General features: G+C 37.9%; 1 long non-coding RNA gene across 1 annotated transcript; it reads right to left on the minus strand.

Annotated features, from left to right (window-relative positions):
• Nucleotides 1-4391: 4391 nt before the first annotated feature.
• On the minus strand, nt 4392-6503 carry LOC131736861 (uncharacterized). The gene is made up of 2 exons (XR_009328458.1): nt 5829-6503; nt 4392-4700 (listed from the first exon to the last, which is right to left on the minus strand). It is a non-coding gene; the product is annotated as an uncharacterized LOC131736861 (long non-coding RNA).
• Between the last annotated feature and the right edge of the window lie 13991 nt (nt 6504-20494).

Below are 20494 nucleotides of genomic sequence, written 5' to 3' on the forward strand. Positions count from 1 at the left end.
AGGTTGATCTCTTTGCCTCGGCAGAGACGACACATTGCCCCCTGTGGTATTCCCTCCACCGCTTAGGCGGTCCCCTCGGCGTCAACACCCTAGCCCAGGATGCTCCTTTACGCATTCCCACCAGTACCGTTGCTCCCGGCCGGCTGGTTAGAGAAAGTGGTAGTTCTCCTAGTGGCCCAGGAGAATCTGGTTCTTGACCCTTTGCCAGCTCATACAAGTCCAGCCCTGGGAGATCCCGCTTCACCTGGATCTCCTCAGTCAGGTGAGAAGCACTCTCTGGCATCCAGAACCGGGCAGGTTCCAATTATGGGTCTGGCCCCTGAACGGGACCGCTGGATGGCCCTAGGATAATCAGACGCGGTTGTGGGTACTTTGCAGAGTGCTAGGGCAGACTCTACTAGGTCGCTGTACGCCTGTAAGTGGAAGCATTTTCAGAATTGGTGCCTGACTAGAAGTCATGACCCAGTGTCTTATTTTGCAGTTTTCACATGCTCTTCCTATGCTAATAGTATGCATTTCCCAAAGTTTATCATAGTTTGCCATTTTTAAAATATTTTTACCATCCCTCTCTTGGCTTTAAGAGTTAATATGATTGTTGGGCAGTGCTGCTTTAAAGTAACTGTAATATATCTGAGGACAGAAAGTTTATTTCCATTTATAATAACAAATCAATCTAAATGATTTCTCTAGACTAAGAAATGTTTTGCAGTTTCAGTACTTACATTAAAGCACAAGGTCATTATCCTGCAGCTGGCTGTGAGAAGATACTGCACATGAAATACCTGGTAGGGCAATCGGCTCAGTTGCTTAACAAAATGGCTTAGAGTTCATGGGCAGTGTAACAAACAGAAATATCAAGGATTACAAATTAAAAACCAGTCTGAAAGGTATTAGCACACAGAGTGTCTCTACATCTCTACAGATTGATACTAATGCAAAATGTGTAGTTAAGGAGTTGCATCTGGAAAACATTAAGAACCACACTGTTTTGAGGGAAACCAAAACATTTTAATCAATATACATCTATTTTATGAATCACGTTAGAGGGTGAATCCACTGAGCTCTGTAAGAAAATGCTATTTTACTATCTCTAGAAGCTGTGATACCATTTCAGCTATTAGCCTATGGCATACTGTCGCTTGTCTGCATTGCTGTAAGCCCTGGGGCTAGTTTTTGCATGCAAGTGAAATGCAGTACAATTTATCAGTTGCCTCAACCTTGTGTGGGCGATCAATCTCCAGAGATGAGTTATTCTAGTTGATCAGAACTTACCCCAAGTCTGACATCAAGGCTAGAGCCTATGTGCTGAAGTTCACAGCTATCACAGCACATCAACATTCATGTCTCTTGTGTCATCCGTGGCAGGAAAGTTCAGACATTTGCACAAATGTTAAGTGATTAAAATAACTCTTGTTAGGAGGATAAAAGAGACTTTCCAAGCAAACACTTTATTTCTTTGGGTTTCACCTGTCAGCAGACAGTAAAATGTAGGTCATATACCAACAGGCCAATGAATGTTTCAAACTAATATTAAACAAATAGAATGGATTTGTCAGGTACAATCCAAAGTGGAGACATTAATGAAAAAAGCTCTTCAAAGGCAATGAGGTTTAAGAACAATAGCAATGGTACCATTCTGCAATGGTAAATAGTACCAAACTGCAGTACCATGGTACAAAAACAAGACCAATGCTACAGTATCTGTATCATGTAGGAGGGTGTAACAGGGAGAGTGTCCCGTCACTGGCTTCTCGGGTGCATGCCTGTACTTGCAGGAGTCGGACGCTTCGCCTGTGACGTGCTGCTAGTGAGTTTTGTTTACAGGGGATCGTAGCTGAAGATTGGTCGCTGTGATTCCTTAACCAGTTGGTGGGCGTGTCCCGACGGAGCGTCTCGCTATAAAAAGGGAGCACCCAAACACATCTCTCTGCTTCGTCCAGGGCGCCTTCAACGTGGGGAGTTGTATGTATTGTGCATAGGACAGGGTTGAGTTTCGGGATTTTAATCCCGGCAAGTGTAGCGAGTTAGAGGTGGGTTTTTACAGTAGGAGCGCATTGGTGTATTGACAGCTACCTTTTATAGGTGTGGTTTCTTTGTTTTCTAGAATTTTACACTACCGGTTGATTAACATTGCTGGTATTGACTGTGGTTTTTGATTTTGCTTGTGCACTGCTGTAAATAGAACTGGGCTCCTGAGCGGCATTTGCAAAGAAAGCCAACTGTTATCACAGAAGGTATTTTTCAGTGTGTTGCCTTTGCTGCTGTGGATCTGTAAGGCTTATTCATGTTAGTACACTGGTATGATAATGGTGTCCCAGTGGTATTTTTGAAGGTTGTCGCCCCAGAGAGTTACATCTCCATGTGTAGCAGAAATATAACATGATACTACTCCTAGCTTGCTCATTTATAAAAAATTATATTAATAAACTTTGGTTACTAAAACTTAAAAGGAGTGTTAAATAAGGCTTTAAAATCGATTCTTATCTCACGATTTAGAAACATTTGGCATTACATTTATTATGTTTCTTTTAGTATTTCGAAATTTAGCACCATTGAGTGTTAAATAGTTCACTATTAACACTAGGGATATGTGGCGGAGTGTCCCGCCCCTATATGTATTTGTATTATTATTTGTATTTTTGTTTGCGGCGCAGGTCAAAGCGCCGTGTATTTGTTATTGATTTTATATTTTAAAAACCTCGTGAGGATGCGTGGCTGATCAGCTACTGATTTAACTAGCTGACAGTCACGCATCCTTACTAAACTTGTGCAGACTGTGGCCGAGGGGTAATAAGATAATTACAGCTAGTTAATCCCTCGGCCAGAATATAAGAACCTGCAGCTGTCCGTGCTCGGAGGAGAGTGTCAGAGGTGAGACAGGTTTTGAGCGAGAGAGAGTAAACAACTGCTAAGTATCGTGCTGGGGTAAAACCAGCACGCTTATTTGTTTATTTATATTTGTTTGGCCAACGTGCCCTTTTGTTTTGATGTGTTTTGTTGTGTGTTTAAATCTTTTGTTTTTGTTTAATTATTTAATAAAATCAGCTGAACGCCGTAGCGTTTCAGCTCTCACCCGTACTTCCTGAGTCTGTGTTTCTGGTCTGTGACGTCACCACACCTCACCACTGCAAGCCATCCTTCACAGGATATTATCAACAGACCCCCATTTCAAAAGATTTTCTTTAAAACCATTTAAGGAGTTCTTTGCTTGTGCAGTATTTTATACTACAATTTGGAATATATATTTCAAGGACAATGCTGTAGATGAAAAGTTGCTTCTGCTGCTTTCCGGGTCCTAAAAACTTCATACATTGAAATTCATATTCACCCCCATGGTCTGCAATCCGACGATGCAGCCTCCAGGATACTGTAGTTTCTATAATGTTGTACTTATGAATAACTAAAAGGAGGGGTTAATATGAAAACAAAACATTTCTGGATCTTATAATTAAGGAAGAGGGATAGCATTTTTGTTTGTAGACCTGATAAACTGACTTTGATTTCCAGTAGCTTCCATATATGCTTCACATTGTCATCTTCATGTGTGTTTCGTGACTTATTGTTGGTGTCGGGAGCTGCAGGTCTGAACAACACATGTGGCGGGCCAACTAATCTGATGAACAGGACCACTTACGTTGTGAAAAAATCGAGTCATTTTCTACTCGTAGACGTTGCATCCTAAAATATCATTACAGTACACTTGTCATTCAAGTCATGGAACAGGAAACCTGTTTTTATTGTACATGTTATGTACGTAGAGTTTTTTGCAACACAAAACGAGTTGTCAGAACAATAAAAGGGGGACCAGTAATAATGTTAATAAAGCTAAAATGAGTGAAGGCAATTGATTTTAAAGCATTTGGTTAGCACCCCATTGAAAATAAATTACCAAAAACCCATTTATCATTGTAGCTCTGAAAATATTGCTTTTCCCTCAAACTGAAATGAGTTTGACACAGGTGGTGTGAATAGACTGTCTGAGGTCAGGTGCCTAACTGAATAAATGCCCCTCAAACAGTTGTATTGATTTCCCTTGGCTCTTGTTCAACCAGCTGCAACCTGCTGGCAAGTTCTATTGGCTGCTTGAGCTGGAAATGTGGCAAGGTTTCAGATCTCCATTACACAGGCAGTGCAAAAACATACTGTGACTAAAAATTCAGTGCTTTAATTCAGACTGTTTAGTCTAGCAGTTTGTCCAATATTCACTTTGTATGCCATTCACAGGGAGTCCAAAAAACAACCTTATTTAGAATTCAGCGCTGTATGTCAGGTCTTTTTTTATTTAGTCTAGCAGTTTGTCAAATCATTCCTTTTGTATACCAAAATGGCAAAGTGGTGAGTGAATACAGGTGAGTGCAGTGCAGAGCGAATATAAAACAGACAGACAATGATTTCCAGGTGCAAGGGTGTTTATTGATTTAATTAACAATGTCCAGAGCCTTATGGCAAACAACTGTAAATAATAATGTTAGAGTGATACACCGGCGTGTATCACTCGGTATTTGTAATTCCCCAGGTTTGACCCATAACCAAAAGTCCAGTTTTACACACCAACACTAACACAAAACACAAGCACAGTTCTTAGTGATAGTGAATACGTGCAAGTGGTGTAATACAGTTCTCCGTGAAATGCAGGGGTGAAAGTGATGTCCGGGTTTATGCTGGCTTTTGCTACAGCTCTGGATCGTGGAACTGGTAGTCTATTAAAAAACAGACGACAGTTAACAAAACACTAAACAAACACAAGACAAAACTCACGGTTCACGATACAGCACACAGACTCCTTGTAGGTTTTCAACACTAACCATTTACCAAGGAACAGATCACCTACGCTAAGTCCCCTATTTATATCCTCGCTTATGACCCCTAGGTTAACGAGCGCATCCGCTCCTCCAATCCTCAGATGCCACACCATTTACCGTCTGGGTCATTGAATTTGGATACCGTAGCTGCGCCCCTTTCCTAAATGACCAACTTTCACCTACCCTACGGAATAAATTGTCGTGCCATTTAGTTAAGGGTACTCTGTTCCCGTTACACAGCGCCCTCACAGGTCGAGAGGGAGATCTAACACCAAGCACCATTCGGTCTCTGTCACAACCATATATTGTAATATACTGGGCCTCATTTACAAAAGGGCACTAAACTTTATGGTGCGCGATAATTGCAATTACTGTGCACATTAATTATTACCATATTTACTATTGCAATTTTATTTATTATCTTGCGAAATAGTGAACATATTGTGGTGCACACTAATTTTATTGTGCCATATTATGGTAATCAGAATGAATATGTGATGTGTATGATAATGCATGATAATGTATTTAAATAAGCATCCAGCTCTTTTTACATGGTATTTACTAAAGGTCGTTAATTTTAGTGCGTGCATTAAAGTGATAATTTATTAGTGTGTATGGGAACCGGGCTTTAACCACTGATAGGTGCGCTATTTTTCTGGCCTGAAAACTAGTGATGTGCAGTTTGACTCAATTCATTCAGTTTAGTGAATTTCTTGGTTATGAAAATTTGTTTGAATGGAAAAATCTGTCAGTAAGGGCCATTTAAGTTAAGACTGTTCACTTGGTTCACTTGGTGAACCGCACCGTAAAAAATTATATACATATACATCGTAATTTACATGAAAATGTCTATATAAATTGTATGTAGGATAATATACTACTCAAAGCACATTACTCCCACTGCACAATTTCTAGTCATTCATAACTATGCAGGCACGGTCTCAATCAATTAATCAACATATTATTGAATGTATTTTATAGTACAGAAATAGGCGATTTGGTAAACAGTACCACTCTGAAATGTACCTTTTTATGACTTCGTCCGGACACTTGGCACTTCTTTTCTGGCACACTTGATAACAATGCTCATCACGTGTTCTAATTCTGCAACTTTTCCACATAATGCCCGTTGATGCAGAATCCAGTGTAAGAAAATTGGTACTCCTGCATTTCTTTCTTAAATTTTTTCCAGCACTCTGCTAGCCAGTCCACTCTTTTGTCCAGTCATATGTTGTAATCCCAGTTAGTTTCTTCCAAGGTATTTCTGCACTTTCCATGTATTCTTGAAGTAAAAAAGGCCTTTCCTGTGATTGTGTTCATGGAATCCACAGCGCTTTCATTTTTTCTTCTCATTTTTCAGAAAAAACATTAGTTGAGACTCCATAGCTTCTTTCATTTCCAGTAAACTCAAAATACGTTGCTTTGTGCAGCGTGTCATAGTGACGTTGTATGTTACAATCTTTCATAACAACAACTGTTGCTATACAAATCAGACATACTGCCTTGCCGTCAATTATTCATTGAACAAATAATCATCTGGCTAACGATTTAGGAATCTTCTGTGTTCTGCCTCCACCTTTCACTTCTGTGACATCTCCAACTACTTTTTGGCGACTGATTTAAAATTTTACACACAGTAAAATAAAGTTTAAACAAGCCTTCACTTCGATATCCTATTGTGCTGTGTGCGTGAGGAAACGGATCCTGTGTGATATTTGATTGGCTAGTCTACTACCTCTGTGAACTGTGATTGGCTTAATGGGAATGTCACTCATACAATGCAGACTGCACATGTTGAATACACATTACATTAAAGAGGCGGGTTGTTTTAAAGAAGAATTCCAAAACGATACAGTACATCAATGCAACTTTAGAAACTAATGGGCAGGCCATATGCATTAAAAGAGAAAGGAAAAAATGCATAATTTACATTTAAATAATTTTAATAGACCCCAGAAACTTTAAAATTGTATTGTGCTGTCCTGTGACAATATGGTATAGCAAACCAGAAGATACAGTAAGCCTACGGCTGCTGTGTGCAATGTATAAATCTAGCAAGCAAATTTAGTAAAGAACTAAACTTATATAACTTATACATTAGTTATATTTGCTATGTGTGTCAATATAATGTGGTGTTATACAAGAGAGGTATGTAACAAGGGTTATAACACAAAGCAGCTCAGTCTAGCATGTTATGTGTGGGTTATACCAGTATTTTACACTTCTATTCATGGGTTGGATCTTGGAGGCCCAGGTGCTCCTGGTGCAGATAGTTAAAACATTTCTGTGCACATTAGTTCAATGTGATGTGTTTACAGTAGTTTGTGTGTCCTGAAGCCACAGATTATCTCATAGGATGAATTGACAACCGGCCTGCTACAAATTACCAAAATGATGATAATAGTAAAATCCCAACAACTATCAGTTATCTTTGTTGTTTTGCTATTTGTTTTTTTTAAACACTGCTACAAGAATAGAGCAGCACCCCAATTAACATGAAATCCTTGGCATGGTGATATATTGGGCTGCTGTTACAAAGCTAATAGGTTAGTTACCTTTCTAGAATGCAGGTCAAGCAAGACCTGTTTTCAGCAGCTGGGAAATTTACCAGCAGCTGGGGTACAAGTGAATGACAGAAAAACACCACCAGTCACAATTCAGTCCCTCTGGTGATTGATTCATTTCACTGTATAAACTTTGGCAGAACGGGTACATAATATAGCTGGGAATTAACAAGCCTATATATGAACAAGTCTTCATCTTCTCTTAACAAAGTAGGCCACTGAAATGAGCCCCAGATTGATGACCAATCAATTTTTTCTCTTTGGATAGGAGTGTGGCTGAAGCAGGCTTTCCAACAGAAGCAGTGGCAATATGATTGAGTGCTGCTGCTGCTGTGAAGAAGAATATATCTTCTCTGACACTACATGCAGGTATTTTTAGTGAATTTAAGTCTACTATGGGAATTCACATTTTGAGGTATGTAAATTAATGTCAGCAACGACTAATGTATTTTAATTTGCAGCACTGTATTTAGAACTGTTTAGATTTCAGATTTAAAACCAAGCCACCAGATGTGAAAGTATAATGCTTTACCAAATGGAGTTACCTACTGTAGCCCAAAACACTAAAACTTATTTCAATGTGCTTCACCCATAGCTTGCTGGGTGACATACAGCTCTGGGGGCAGAACCTCACCCACATAGCAAGAGCACACTAACTGTGTCAACCCTTGAAAACCCAAAGCCCAATGCAACTAAATCATGCCAAACTGTTTGCATACTGACCCTGGAGCAGTGAACATGAATTCCCACTGACATGAACAGCACTGCACCGCCGCATAATGTATTGTCACAATAATTACAAGATAACTACTGTTACTATGTGCCGTGTAAATAAAAGCATGACCCAATATGCAACAGTCAAAATCAAAAATGCCCTTGGTAATGAAAGTACATGTAAACCCCCAATGTTTTTTTTGTTTTTTATTTTAGTGTGTTTTCTCTGAGCCCACTGAAACCCATTTACAACGAGACCTGCTCAGACCTCAGTTGCTTGAAGTGCTTTTTGTGTGGGGGCCAGCAGTCAAACCTACAATTCAGATGGGAAAGCCATACGTATAAAGGAGGTACATTCATTCGTTGTATTACCTCTCACCATGAGAAATAAACAGAATTTTTTTTTTTTTTTTACACATGTACTGCCTCGCACTTACACACACATTTACACCTACTGAGAAAGCAGGTTAAAAATAGTAGACATTAAAGTTATTATTCATAGGTGTGCAAGTTTAACAAAACAGAGTTTACCTGTTTTGTTTAATATTCCATTTAATATTCCATTTAATATTCCATTTATTTTATTTAGGCTCATGTATGCAATATTTTAAGCATCTCTCCTCAGAAATTGTAAAGAAAATACTCTGTGATTATGACACCAATGAAGTCGTAGTCGATGATGTTGCGGTGTAAGAATCACTCCTTTAACTGGCCTTCTTGCTCAGAGACCTGCCTCCCATAGGCGGTTTCTGACAGTCTGGTCGGAAATTCTACGCATTCTTGGTACTGGCAAGTAAATGACATAGGCGTATAAATCTGTCCTGGGCTGCCGTCGTCACACGTGGTCTACCGGATCTTGGGCAGTTGAGTGTTGTTCCATGTTGCTGGTATCGGTGCCAAAGTTGGCCTATAGTGCTCTGGGAAACATTCAGAAGCCGTGCCACGGAGGACTGAGATTTGCTGGCTTTTTAAAACCGTATGGGATGCTACATCTTTAATTGATTAGGGATACTAAGTGGTTGATGGGTCTTGTTGAGATCTCTGTATACTTAAAAGAGAAAAAAAAACTTGCACAAGGGGGCAGGGATCTTAGCTAATTGTAATGGGACGTTCGAGACACAAAATCAGTGATCCCTCATCTGAAGAAATGTAATTGGAAATTCTGACTCAAGTTGGGTACGTGCAAGTGCAGTAGGTTGAGCATTAAGTTTCATGGATCATAAACTTACAGAAGTTATGTAATCTGTCTTGGGATCTAAATATAGCACTGCTTGAAACACGACTGATTAATTCATTTTTTTCCCGCAAACAGTGTTATCTGCCTACACAAATACAGATATAGTGATGTTAAAGACCAAAGTGCCTGCGAGTTTGGATGTTTACAGACTTAAAACCAGAAGCGCACACACACACAAACCTATTCTATGGTGCGGAAAAAAAAAAAAATCAGTACCAAAAAAAGGTCAGAATAAATACACAACACAAATGCCATGTACTGAACAAAGCAATCCTGCTTTATTCAAATCAATCAATTATTTGCAACTCCATTATAATTACTAAACCAAACAAACTAAAATCCAGAAAGTCTCTTACTAAACCCCAGTTCAAACTCCCAGCCCTTCTTTGTTGCATGATGATATATCCTGTAGAATGCAGAACTGTTCGAATGTAGACCAGGAACAAAATCCTCTCTGTTAAATCAGAATTAGTTGTATTCCACAAGTTCATCTTCACTTGCTGCATTGCAGTAAGCCAAACTTTGATTGGTGAAAAAGAATGGTATTTATAACCAACAGTTCTTTATTATAAAGAGGCTCCGAGGTAGAACGATCAGGGTTGGAAGATCAGGAACTTTAATTCAGTAGTTAAGAACAAACATGCACCAAGACATGTCTGTCTTGTAATGTCCTCCCATTTGAACTGAGGTGTGCTATATAGACAAAGATGCTTGGTCAAGTGGCCCGATGAGGGAAACCTGATTCAATCAACCAATTAATAAACTAAATGTGACATTTCTCAGCTGGAACAATTGTATCCTATAATAGAACATCGCAATCCATTAATTACATTATTAGAGACAAATAATGGTGAACTTAATTTTGTACATGTTGAGTCGAACAACTATCCGGATCTAATTAATCTACTACAACGTAATTGAGTTCTCCAAGTTGCCTTTTAACTTGACAGGACCCATACCATTTTGGTGCAAGTTTAGTAGCAAAACCATCAGCCCTTTTTGATCACTCAAATTCCTATCCAAAGGACTTCTCAACATCCATCCTAGACAAATGTCTGATGGTGCAAACCCTGTGGTGTCTTGTTTAGCAGAGCTGATAGCGAATATAAACTCTGAAAGCTTATCATGACTTTCAGAGTTCAATTCACACGTTCAGTCAAGTTAGACTGAGGGTGGTAACTAGTTGTACATTTTTTCACCACATCTCAATCTTTACACAACTGTTTCAAGATATTGCTTGTAAATTGTACACCCCGATCAGACAAAAGAAACTATGGTGTGCCCCATCTAGTAAAAATGTCATGTATCAAAATCCTTGCAATTGCTGGAGCATTGGCTTGCATTAAATGGGAACAATTCCACCCACTAAGTGAAATAATCAATGACCACCAATAAATATTCGTAGCCTTTCTTACTCCTAGGAAGTGGTCCCATTAAATCAAGTCCCAGCATTTCCCATGGTTCCTTCACTTCTGTGGGCACCATTAAGCCAGAGGGGTTTTGATTTTAGGGTTTAACTTTGACAAATATAATGCCATACATCTTTTTTAACTCCTGGCCAATAGGCAAGAACTCACTGTAATGTTTTCATTCTTCCCAAATGGGCACTAAGTGTATTATCATAATAGAATTGCAAAATGTCCTGTCTCAAAGCATCCGGTATAAAAACTTCATTCTGAAAAGTTCCCCCCTTTAAAGCTGTTTTCAGTAAAGCATATCTTGTTCAAGTACATAGTGAATGCGTTTTGGATCAGGTTGTACAGTTCCCTATATGTCCAAACAAATTGCTTGTATTTCAGGATAATCAATCTGAGCTTGCCATAGTACATGATCATCAAAACAGCATAGAAATCACATCCATCACTACCCCACATACATTGCTAGTATGTAAATTCCTGTAAGCGTAATGCCCATCTCACCAGTCGAGAACTTGGGTTTGGATTATTAAAAACCTAGGTCAATGACACAAGATCAATTGTTACTGTAAAGAACCTTCCATCAACATATGGCCTTCATTTTTCAACGGCCCATATAACTGCTAAACACTCCTTTTCAGTAGTTGAGCAATTTCTTTCAGCTCTCTATCATATGTGAAGATTATCCAAAAGATTGCAACTACAAACTTAAATCAAAATTTAAGCAAACAGTTAACATAGGAACTAAGATGCCAACTCTTTATTGAGGGACCCGCGTATGTGGTCTCTGAATGCACACTTCTGTATTTACTTTTTTAAAGTTGCAACCTGAACATATCATCTACTGCTGACATTTAATGTAAGGGATGTTAAGAGGAAGTAGTCTCCAAGGTAATCTTCTTCAGATTATTTTGTAAAGTTTTCAATCAATTTAAGTGGTTCTGGGTTGTGTTGTTCCAATATTGAGTTGTTATAATTTTTCTCTATATTTGTCTTTCCTTGGCTTTGAGATTGTGTGGAGAATTACCATTCAAATCTTGTGACAATATGACCTCTCCTCATCCATATGTGTGTGTATATATATATATATATATATATATATATATATATATATATATATATATATATATATATATATATACTGTACACAGTAAAGAGAGAGAGAGAATGTGAGACAAACTGAGTTAAAGGTCATAGTTTTAAACAAACTGAATAGATTAGGGAAGGATGTTCAATAATGGAGCAATTAGTAATAGAATCATATTTAAAAGATACTTATTTGTTTAGTGTTTCTTACTCAAATTTAGCCCAAGCAGTTTCATTTAATCAATTTCACAGAAAAATAATATCTATGCATTTAGATTTTGATGGCCTAAAAAAAGTGTAAGCCAGATACAGAAAGGTACAGTATAAAGGGTGTCCCTCCTCCCACTGCTTTTTGACAGCTAGCTTACAGAAATTCTCCAGCTTTATTGTACACATTTAATAGAATTAATTTGTGTATACGTTTTTACCTGCCTACCAGCTTTGACAGGTGTTAAAACTTTATATAAATGGAGCGCTTGCATTTAAAATACATTGAAAGTGCAGCTGTGCTCCTGGTCGTGTAGAAAATATGCTAATTTGTTAAATGTATTCCACCAAACCCTCATCTCAGATAATAATTTGTATCATTGTGGTAGCCTGCTATGTTACTTGGGAGAAACATCATCCTGTGTTATTTTTTCACAGCTCCTTATCACATAATCGTTTGTTTTGTTACCAGTCAGACTGGAAATAGGTAAGAAGCACATTTGAGGAATGCATGGAATCAATCATTTGTCCGAAGATGGTTACATTTTTGTAAAAAGCGCTTGTGTTGTGTGATTGCTTCCACGTGTAGAGAGAGGGTTCCATACTATATTTCCTTCTTTTTATAGGAATAAAGGAACACAATTGTAATATTTCATTCTGTATATTTTGCAGGTACGTGTATCTCCCTTATAATTATTTACGCTGAAATACCAAGTAGTATTTATTTTGTGTTTATATAATACACTAGGGGTGTGCAGAGAACCCATTACTCTTACTCGTACTTGAAAACCAATACTAGTATGAATATTCGTACTCTGATTTATTCAGATGACGTTACTAGAAGTGGGCGGGACTAAAGCAGGAAGCACTCTGGCCCTTTTTTCTCTGAGAAAGTGACCAGACAGTGTTTTAATATTTATTTAACAATGATTTGTATTATTCTGAGTAGTCCTAAGATGTCATTTTAATTATTATTGCCCACAAATATATTTATCATCGAATTATATGGGATATCTGTGATGGGGTGGTGATTAAACACCTCCTTGAAAAGGATTAGATTTCTTTGATTAAACTAAAACAAGGACAGGAAGACTGAATTTAAAGACACACACAAAATGGCAGTTCTTGCGAGACAAAGACAAGATCCCCAAAAAATACAGAAAAAAAAGTCTGAAATCCAACACAAAACCCCCTAATAAGCGGCAACTGGACCCCCGGTTATTATTTGCCCACTTCACTGATTCAATTGCCTACCATTTCTGTCACCCCTATATTCACCACTGTGTATAGTTTCTTTAAATGTATGGTTATTTGCCTCACTGCATTGGGAGAGTTATTCCAATCATATGGGCCAAAATAAGACATATTGCACTGTTTCTTCTATAGTTAATCTAAATAACTTGTCTTTTGTTTCTTCTAAATACTACTGTTTTGTAAGAAGGATGCTAGGTGCCCAACAAAAACAAGCAAATTAATCAGAGCAATCTTAGAAATATACACTATGCTAGTACATTGTTATACTTTGTTTTCCATTTTCAACATATATTTATTTTCTTCAAGGAGCCAGTAAAATGGCGTACATGTGTTCCTAACATTTTTTTGCTACTATGTACTTTTCCTGGGGGAGTAGCATGACTGGTGAATCATGATGTGTTGTGCAAGGAATGTGCTTGTGAAGAGGTGGAAGTGTTATGTAAGGAAACCAGATGCATATATCGAAGAGGCCACTTCCATTTTCACAAACCAAACCCGTGCTACAGAAATCTCCTATAAACCATATAGGCATCCTTTAGCTTGTTAAATGGAATTATTTGAAACAATCAAGTCCATTCAATATGTAGATAAGGATTTTCTTAGCATTAAAACCCTCACTTTTTCCTTCTAACCACAGATGCCCACAAAAGTACATAGAGCGAGCCTGTTTCCCAGCAGACAGGTTATAAATTTACCGGTTGATTTTGGAAAATGCCACTCAGAGCTCATTTTCGACTTCTGGCTGTTTATTCTGAGCTCTTTAAAGCAAAACTTTAAACTTCAACCATGTCATTCATGTTAAGGATGGGGTAATGGCTCTGCTCCAGCTACTGTAAAAAGACAGACTACAATATGACTACAAATATTCCTAAACTATAAAAAGTATGTCATCCTCTGATGCCCACTGATGTTATTTCGAGCCTCCTCAAAGAGGCCCCAGTTTGAAAACTGTTGTTTTATGTAATATCATTGGGTATTATTGGTAGGTATATTAAAATGGTCAGGCCTTTGTTGAAAAAGTCACCATTAATTTTGTACAGTAATTTGGATTTACATTAAACTACATTCAATCATATTTTATCCAAGTTCTTGGTAGTTACAGACCCAGAAAAGCTGGGTTTAGGGCTAAGCCAAATGCCTGGCTGTGACTAAGTGCCCACCCCTGTGTGTATTTTGTGTGTTATGTGTTGTATGTTGCGTGTGTTAATGTTGGTGTATAGTCATTGGTACACGGGATATAAACGGGTCTGTGTTTCACGTGTATTTAAAAATGTAGATTTGTATTTAGGCACGAGGAGGGCACAAATCACTTCACGTGCTGGTTAAATGTAATATGTGAGCACGGGGTTGCACAGAATTAATTCACGTGCTGGGATTCAAGTGAATAATTAATTAGTAATTGAATCCCAGCACAACAGTATATATAGATGCACATTTCTTTCACTCAGGGTTGTGTGTTCGGTGAGTGGAAAACGGGTGTGGAGAGGAGAAAGGAAAAGAAACCAAGATAATAATAATAATAATAATAATAATAATAATAATAATAATAATAATAATAATAATAATAAGTATTATTTCACTCACCGTGTTTGTTTGTCTGTTCGTTTACTGCTTTATCGTTTTGTTCGTCTATTTATTTTGGCTCAAGTGCCGTGTCCTGTTTTGTGTTTAAAACCTTTTATTTTCTGTTCTGTTTGTTTATTAAATGCTGAGCGAAAGCATTCGCTCAGCTCCACCAAACTCTACCCCTCGTTTTGTTTATTTATTTCCTGCTTCTGGTCTGACGCCACCCACTCCGGCCGTCTTTGTGACACTGGCCCAGAAAGCAAAACGAATGAACATATTGGAGCATTCAATCAAAATGTAATGAAGTTTAAATACATAAAAGTAAATAAAGAAAATAACTACCAGTGTAATAATTTGTAACTAACTGTAGCAGAGCGAATGCCCTGCACGTGTGTAAATTAGTGTTGGTATAATTTGTATGCACTGCAAGCCTGTAAAGGAGTAAGCAGTTAATGATAATGGATGGATGGATAATTTGTATGGGGAAATGGGTTTATTGTGTGTCTTTTTGGAGTTGATTTGTTTGATTGAAATATTGTTTACAGACGGGCGCTCGATTGAGACTTGCTGCCTTAGGCTTGGTTGAGGGGAAGGGCAGCAAGTGATTGGCTGTGCTGGTCCTCAATCAGCGGGTGGGCGGGTCTCGACCGAGTGTCTGTCTGGTTAAAAACATCCGGTGGAGATCGCTCGGGGCGACTGCAACGCCATGCCAGAGGGGAATGGCGTATACTCGGGAGGAGAGGGTCCGTTCAGCAGGAACAACAGCTACGCAACCCTGAGACTACAAGCGGTGCTTGTGAAGGCAATGCCCAGCCAAGGCCGTATGAAGCAGCAGGAGTCGTTGTATGAATACCAGCTCATGAGTAGGTTAGTTTAGGGGATAGTGATCCCATGTGATGTATAGCGAGGGTTATGTAGTGTAGCCGGTTCCTGGAACGGGATGCCTCATTTTATAAGGCCAGCGCTCGCCCTCTGTGGCACCATTTATTTGTAGTTTTTGTATTGTGTTTTATTTTGTATTTTTGTACAGCTTGCTGTATGTGTTCCCTGTGCGTTACCATGGCTAGTAACGTCACATGACCACCTTTATTTACTTTCTGTTTATTATTAATACATTCTGAGCGCCTGTGTTGGCGTTTCTCCACCTCCAATGTCTCTCTGTGTTGCTTAAGCAGCGGTGACCCACACACGTGACATGAGACCCTGTCACACTAACCCAACATCTCCAATTACAATATTTGTCACACTCATTTTGTATTTTCTCAGGGTTGAATATTGTAAAGTACAGAGATAATGGAAGTGATTTTATTGTTTGACTGCTGTTATCCACATTGAAATTCATATTATATTGTAGCATTTTGCATTGTCACCTAAAACATCACTAAGAATGTACTTATTCCCAAATTTTGGAAAAACAAACTGGTAATGTTAAGAAACAACTAAGGCATAACATTTAATGACAATACATATTTTTTTACCATTTAGTGCTACCGAAAAATGTCTTCAATGTCTACTCAAAATATTTGTCATTTATTTTCTTTCATTATTTGTACAGTTAGCACCATTGGAACGACTTTTAGAGAATCAGCTGTCTCGCATGGAAGCTATAACTTATGCAGAGAACACGTTCATTAAATTCATCTGTTTTAACCACAGGGGTCAGGATTCTTTCCATAGGGCATCACTGTGATGAATTGGCATCTCAGTACACTAAACTGAATGCAAAGCACACAAACCATGTGGTTCAAAGACGCAGGTCTGACTCGGGAACTAAAGAGGAAGCTCTTTAGCGGAGAGGCGAGTGCGGGTCTTATGCTGATATTAGTATTGCCACTATTTTATAACATAAAAATGAATATTAACATTTTTATTTTAAAAAGTAAAGAGTTCTGGCACCCCACCAATTCAATGTCATTTTTTTTCAGTCTTTAGTAAAATGTGATATTCAGTTTTTGCACAACTCTGGAACTCTGGGGGAAGTTTTCTGCACTTTTTATCATCTGATTTGCTACAGAAAATGTATATTTGGACCCCAGTGTAAAAACCTCATTGCAGGGGAATAACATTGACATTAATAGAGGTTGGCGATCTTATTGGCACCTCTGTTTTTACTTGTTAATTTAATTGTGTAAAACTATTCTTGAACTTGCCAGTACTTTGAACTGGAGCAAACCTTTAGTAAATCTATCCTTATTGGACTCTGTGAATCCTGTGTTATGGAATCCTATGTTATGAGGCATACAATTAAAATAAAAGGTTTTGTTCACTTACTGTACCCACAGGGAACGCCATAACTGAATAGAGAAGATCTGGGTATAGATTAAGCCACTTAAGATCTTTCCTTTGATAAATAAATGCTGGAGGTCAACCACAACAGCAAATCCAAAGAAGACCATCTGCAGAACCTAAAATAGATTATTTTAATAGAACTTTCAACACATAATATTGATTAAATAAACAAGGAAGACATGTGGTATGGTATCTACCAATAGTTTCAAATTACAAAATAAAAATCAGCCTTGTAAAGCAAAAATGAAATTAGACCCATACAAGCATCAACATTCTTATGAACAACATGTGCTTGGTGTTTTCGGCTCATTACACCTCTCTTACCTATAGACCAGGTGCACCTGCATCATACATAAGAACCCTCTTCACTGTGGTATTTTCAAGAATAACTGTTACTTTTAAATTTTAATGTGGAGGTAATGGGGTTAATTTTGGAGGTTTTTGTTTTATATGTCTTTAATAACAGCTATAGAATGGCTTTGACAAAACAAGTCTTGGCCAAGACCCACGTAAAACTTCCTGGCATGATCACACTGGTTGAATCTTATGATCTCATTTCCATTTCTTAGCTGTCTAAATGATGTTTATAAGCACAATAACACTCTCTAGGCAGCGTGGCAGTTCGTGTAATATACAGACTTCTCGTGCAAGATGAAGACACTTGGCTCTGCCAACTTAGGCATGGTATAATTAAGAGAAATAAACAGACTCCATCAAGCAGATAAACATTGAGTGCTGTTTTTACTTACAACCAACCGGCCATGATGTTATAGCAATTAACAACAAGTGTTGTTAACGTACGTTTAAAAAGTGATTTTATTAATAATGTATATGACTCAACAGTAGAATCTCTCACTGGGCTGGAAGTAAAATGCTGTGGGTTTATCAATAAATATGTGTTAGTCTAAGAAAATAATACAACTAGGAGTGGAGTGTTATTGAAAATAATTAGCAACCTTGTACACCTATAGCATTTCCTGTAATAGTGGGCTGTAGAAAAGTTCAATAGTGTTTTCTGAAAGTTGCTAAGTGAAAAATCCTACACTGACCTAATATTTAACTGAATGACTTACAAAGATAATGTTATGTGTAGCTGGTGGTGGCATGTCCTGGACATTGTGTTTGTCTTGTGTGTCTTGTTTGTTATTTCTTGTTTAATGTTAGAACATAAGAACATAAGAAAGTTTACAAACGAGAGGAGGCCATTCGGCCCATCTTGCTCGTTTGGTTGTTAGTAGCTTATTGATCCCAGAATCTCGTCAAGCAGCTTTTTGAAGGATCCCAGGGTGTCAGCTTCAACAACACTACTGGGGAGTTGGTTCCAGGCTCCCACAATTCTCTGTGTAAAAAAAGTGCCCCCTATTTTCTGTTCTGAATGCCTCTTTATCTAATCTCCATTTGTGACCCCTGGTCCTTGTTTCTTTTTTCAGGTCGAAAAAGTCCCCTGGGTCGACATACCTTTTAGAATTTTGAATGCTTGAATCAGATCACTGTGTAGTCTTCTTTGTTCAAGACTGAATAGATTCAATTCTTTTAGCCTGTCTGCATACAACATGCCTTTTAAATCCAGGATAATTCTGGTCGCTCTTCTTTGCACTCTTTCTAGAGCAGCAATATTCTTTTTGTAATGAGGTGACCAGAACAGAACACCAGGTCTTACTTATGCATTGTAAAGTTTTAACATTACTTCCCTTGATTGTGTGTGCGTGTGCATATGGAGTGAGGTGGGGTGCGTGTGGTGGGTGGGCCCCTCACACCCTCACACCTGAAGATTGCATGTTTGATTACCTTGCACACTAAACAAATGAAAGAAGCACCAAACTTTGGTGTCATTTTTTCTCTCAGACTCCCTCTATATACTACTACAACCCAAAAAAAAATTCTGACCAAATACAATGTGAAAAATATGCAAAAATGCAGAAAATTAGACAGGGGGCAAATACTTTTTCACGGCACTGTATATATATGGAAAATTACCTATATGGTAACAATATCCTGGTAGACAGTCAGCATGTTTTAAGGAAAGGGAGATCGTGTCTAACTAACCTTCTTGACTTTTTTGAGGATGCAACATCGACAATGGATAATTGCAAAGCATACGACATGGTTTATTTAGATTTCCAGAAAGCTTTTGACAAAGTCCTGCATAAAAGATTAATTCTCAAACTGAACGCAGAAGGAATTCAAGGAAATGCATGCACATGGATTAGGGAGTAGTTAACATGTAGAAAACAGAAAGTACTGATTAGAGGAGAAACCTCAAAATGGAGCGAGGTAACCAGTGGTGTACCACAGGGATCAGTATTAGGTCCTCTGCTATTCCTAATCTACATTAATGATTTAGATTCTGGTATGGTAAGCAAACTTGTTAAATTTGCAGATGACACAAAAATAGGAGGAGTGGCAAACACTGTTGCAGCAGCAAAGGTCATTCAAAATGATCTAGACAGCATTCAGAACTGGGCAGACACATGGCAAATTACATTTAATAGAGAAAAGTGTAAAGTATTGCATGCAGGCAATAAAAATGTGCATTATAAATATCATATGGGAGATACTGAAATTGAAGAAGGGAACTATGAAAAAGACGTAGGAGTTTATGTTAACTCAAAAATGTCTTCATCTAGACATTGTGGGGAAGCTATAAAAAAGGCCAACAAGATATATTGTGAGAAGTGTTGAATTTAAATCAAGGGAAGTAATGTTAAAACTTTACAATGCATTAGTAAGACCTCACCTAGAATATTGTGTTCAGTTCTAGTCACCTCGTTATAAAAAGGATATTGCTGCTCTAGAAAGAGTGCAAAGAAGAGCAACCAGAATTATCCCGGGTTTAAAAGGCATGTCGTATGCAGACAGGCTAAAAGAACTGAATCTATTCAGTCTTGAACAAAGAAGACTACTATTAGTAATAGTACCTAGAATTAGTAATTTTGTTTAAACAGAAACACTGTAATTACACAACTACTTGTGTACTGTAGTACAATGCCTTTATATAAAGTGTTACCATGCACTGAATTTAGTTCTTGAAATACAAATATATATCAGGATATCAGGATCAACACACCTTCAACCCACACGACTGCTATTAACTTAATTCACAACGGTTTCATAACATGATGATAGCACATTACATAGTTTAGAAATGTATAATCATGCTAATCATGACCTTACAATTAATGTGTGAACAAATTCTGTGAAATTAAAATTCAATTTAGCTATTTTCACACTGTTATATAAATAGCTATTGCTCAGCTGGAGTGTTCTCTGATTCACTGCTGCATTCTTTGTGATACTAGTCCAGGCTATTTATTTATAACAGCTTCCCAGAGACTGCAATTAAAAGGTCCATTGAAGCAA

The sequence above is a fragment of the Acipenser ruthenus genome, chromosome 4 (genome assembly GCF_902713425.1).
Source record: "Acipenser ruthenus chromosome 4, fAciRut3.2 maternal haplotype, whole genome shotgun sequence".
NCBI lineage: Eukaryota > Metazoa > Chordata > Actinopteri > Acipenseriformes > Acipenseridae > Acipenser > Acipenser ruthenus.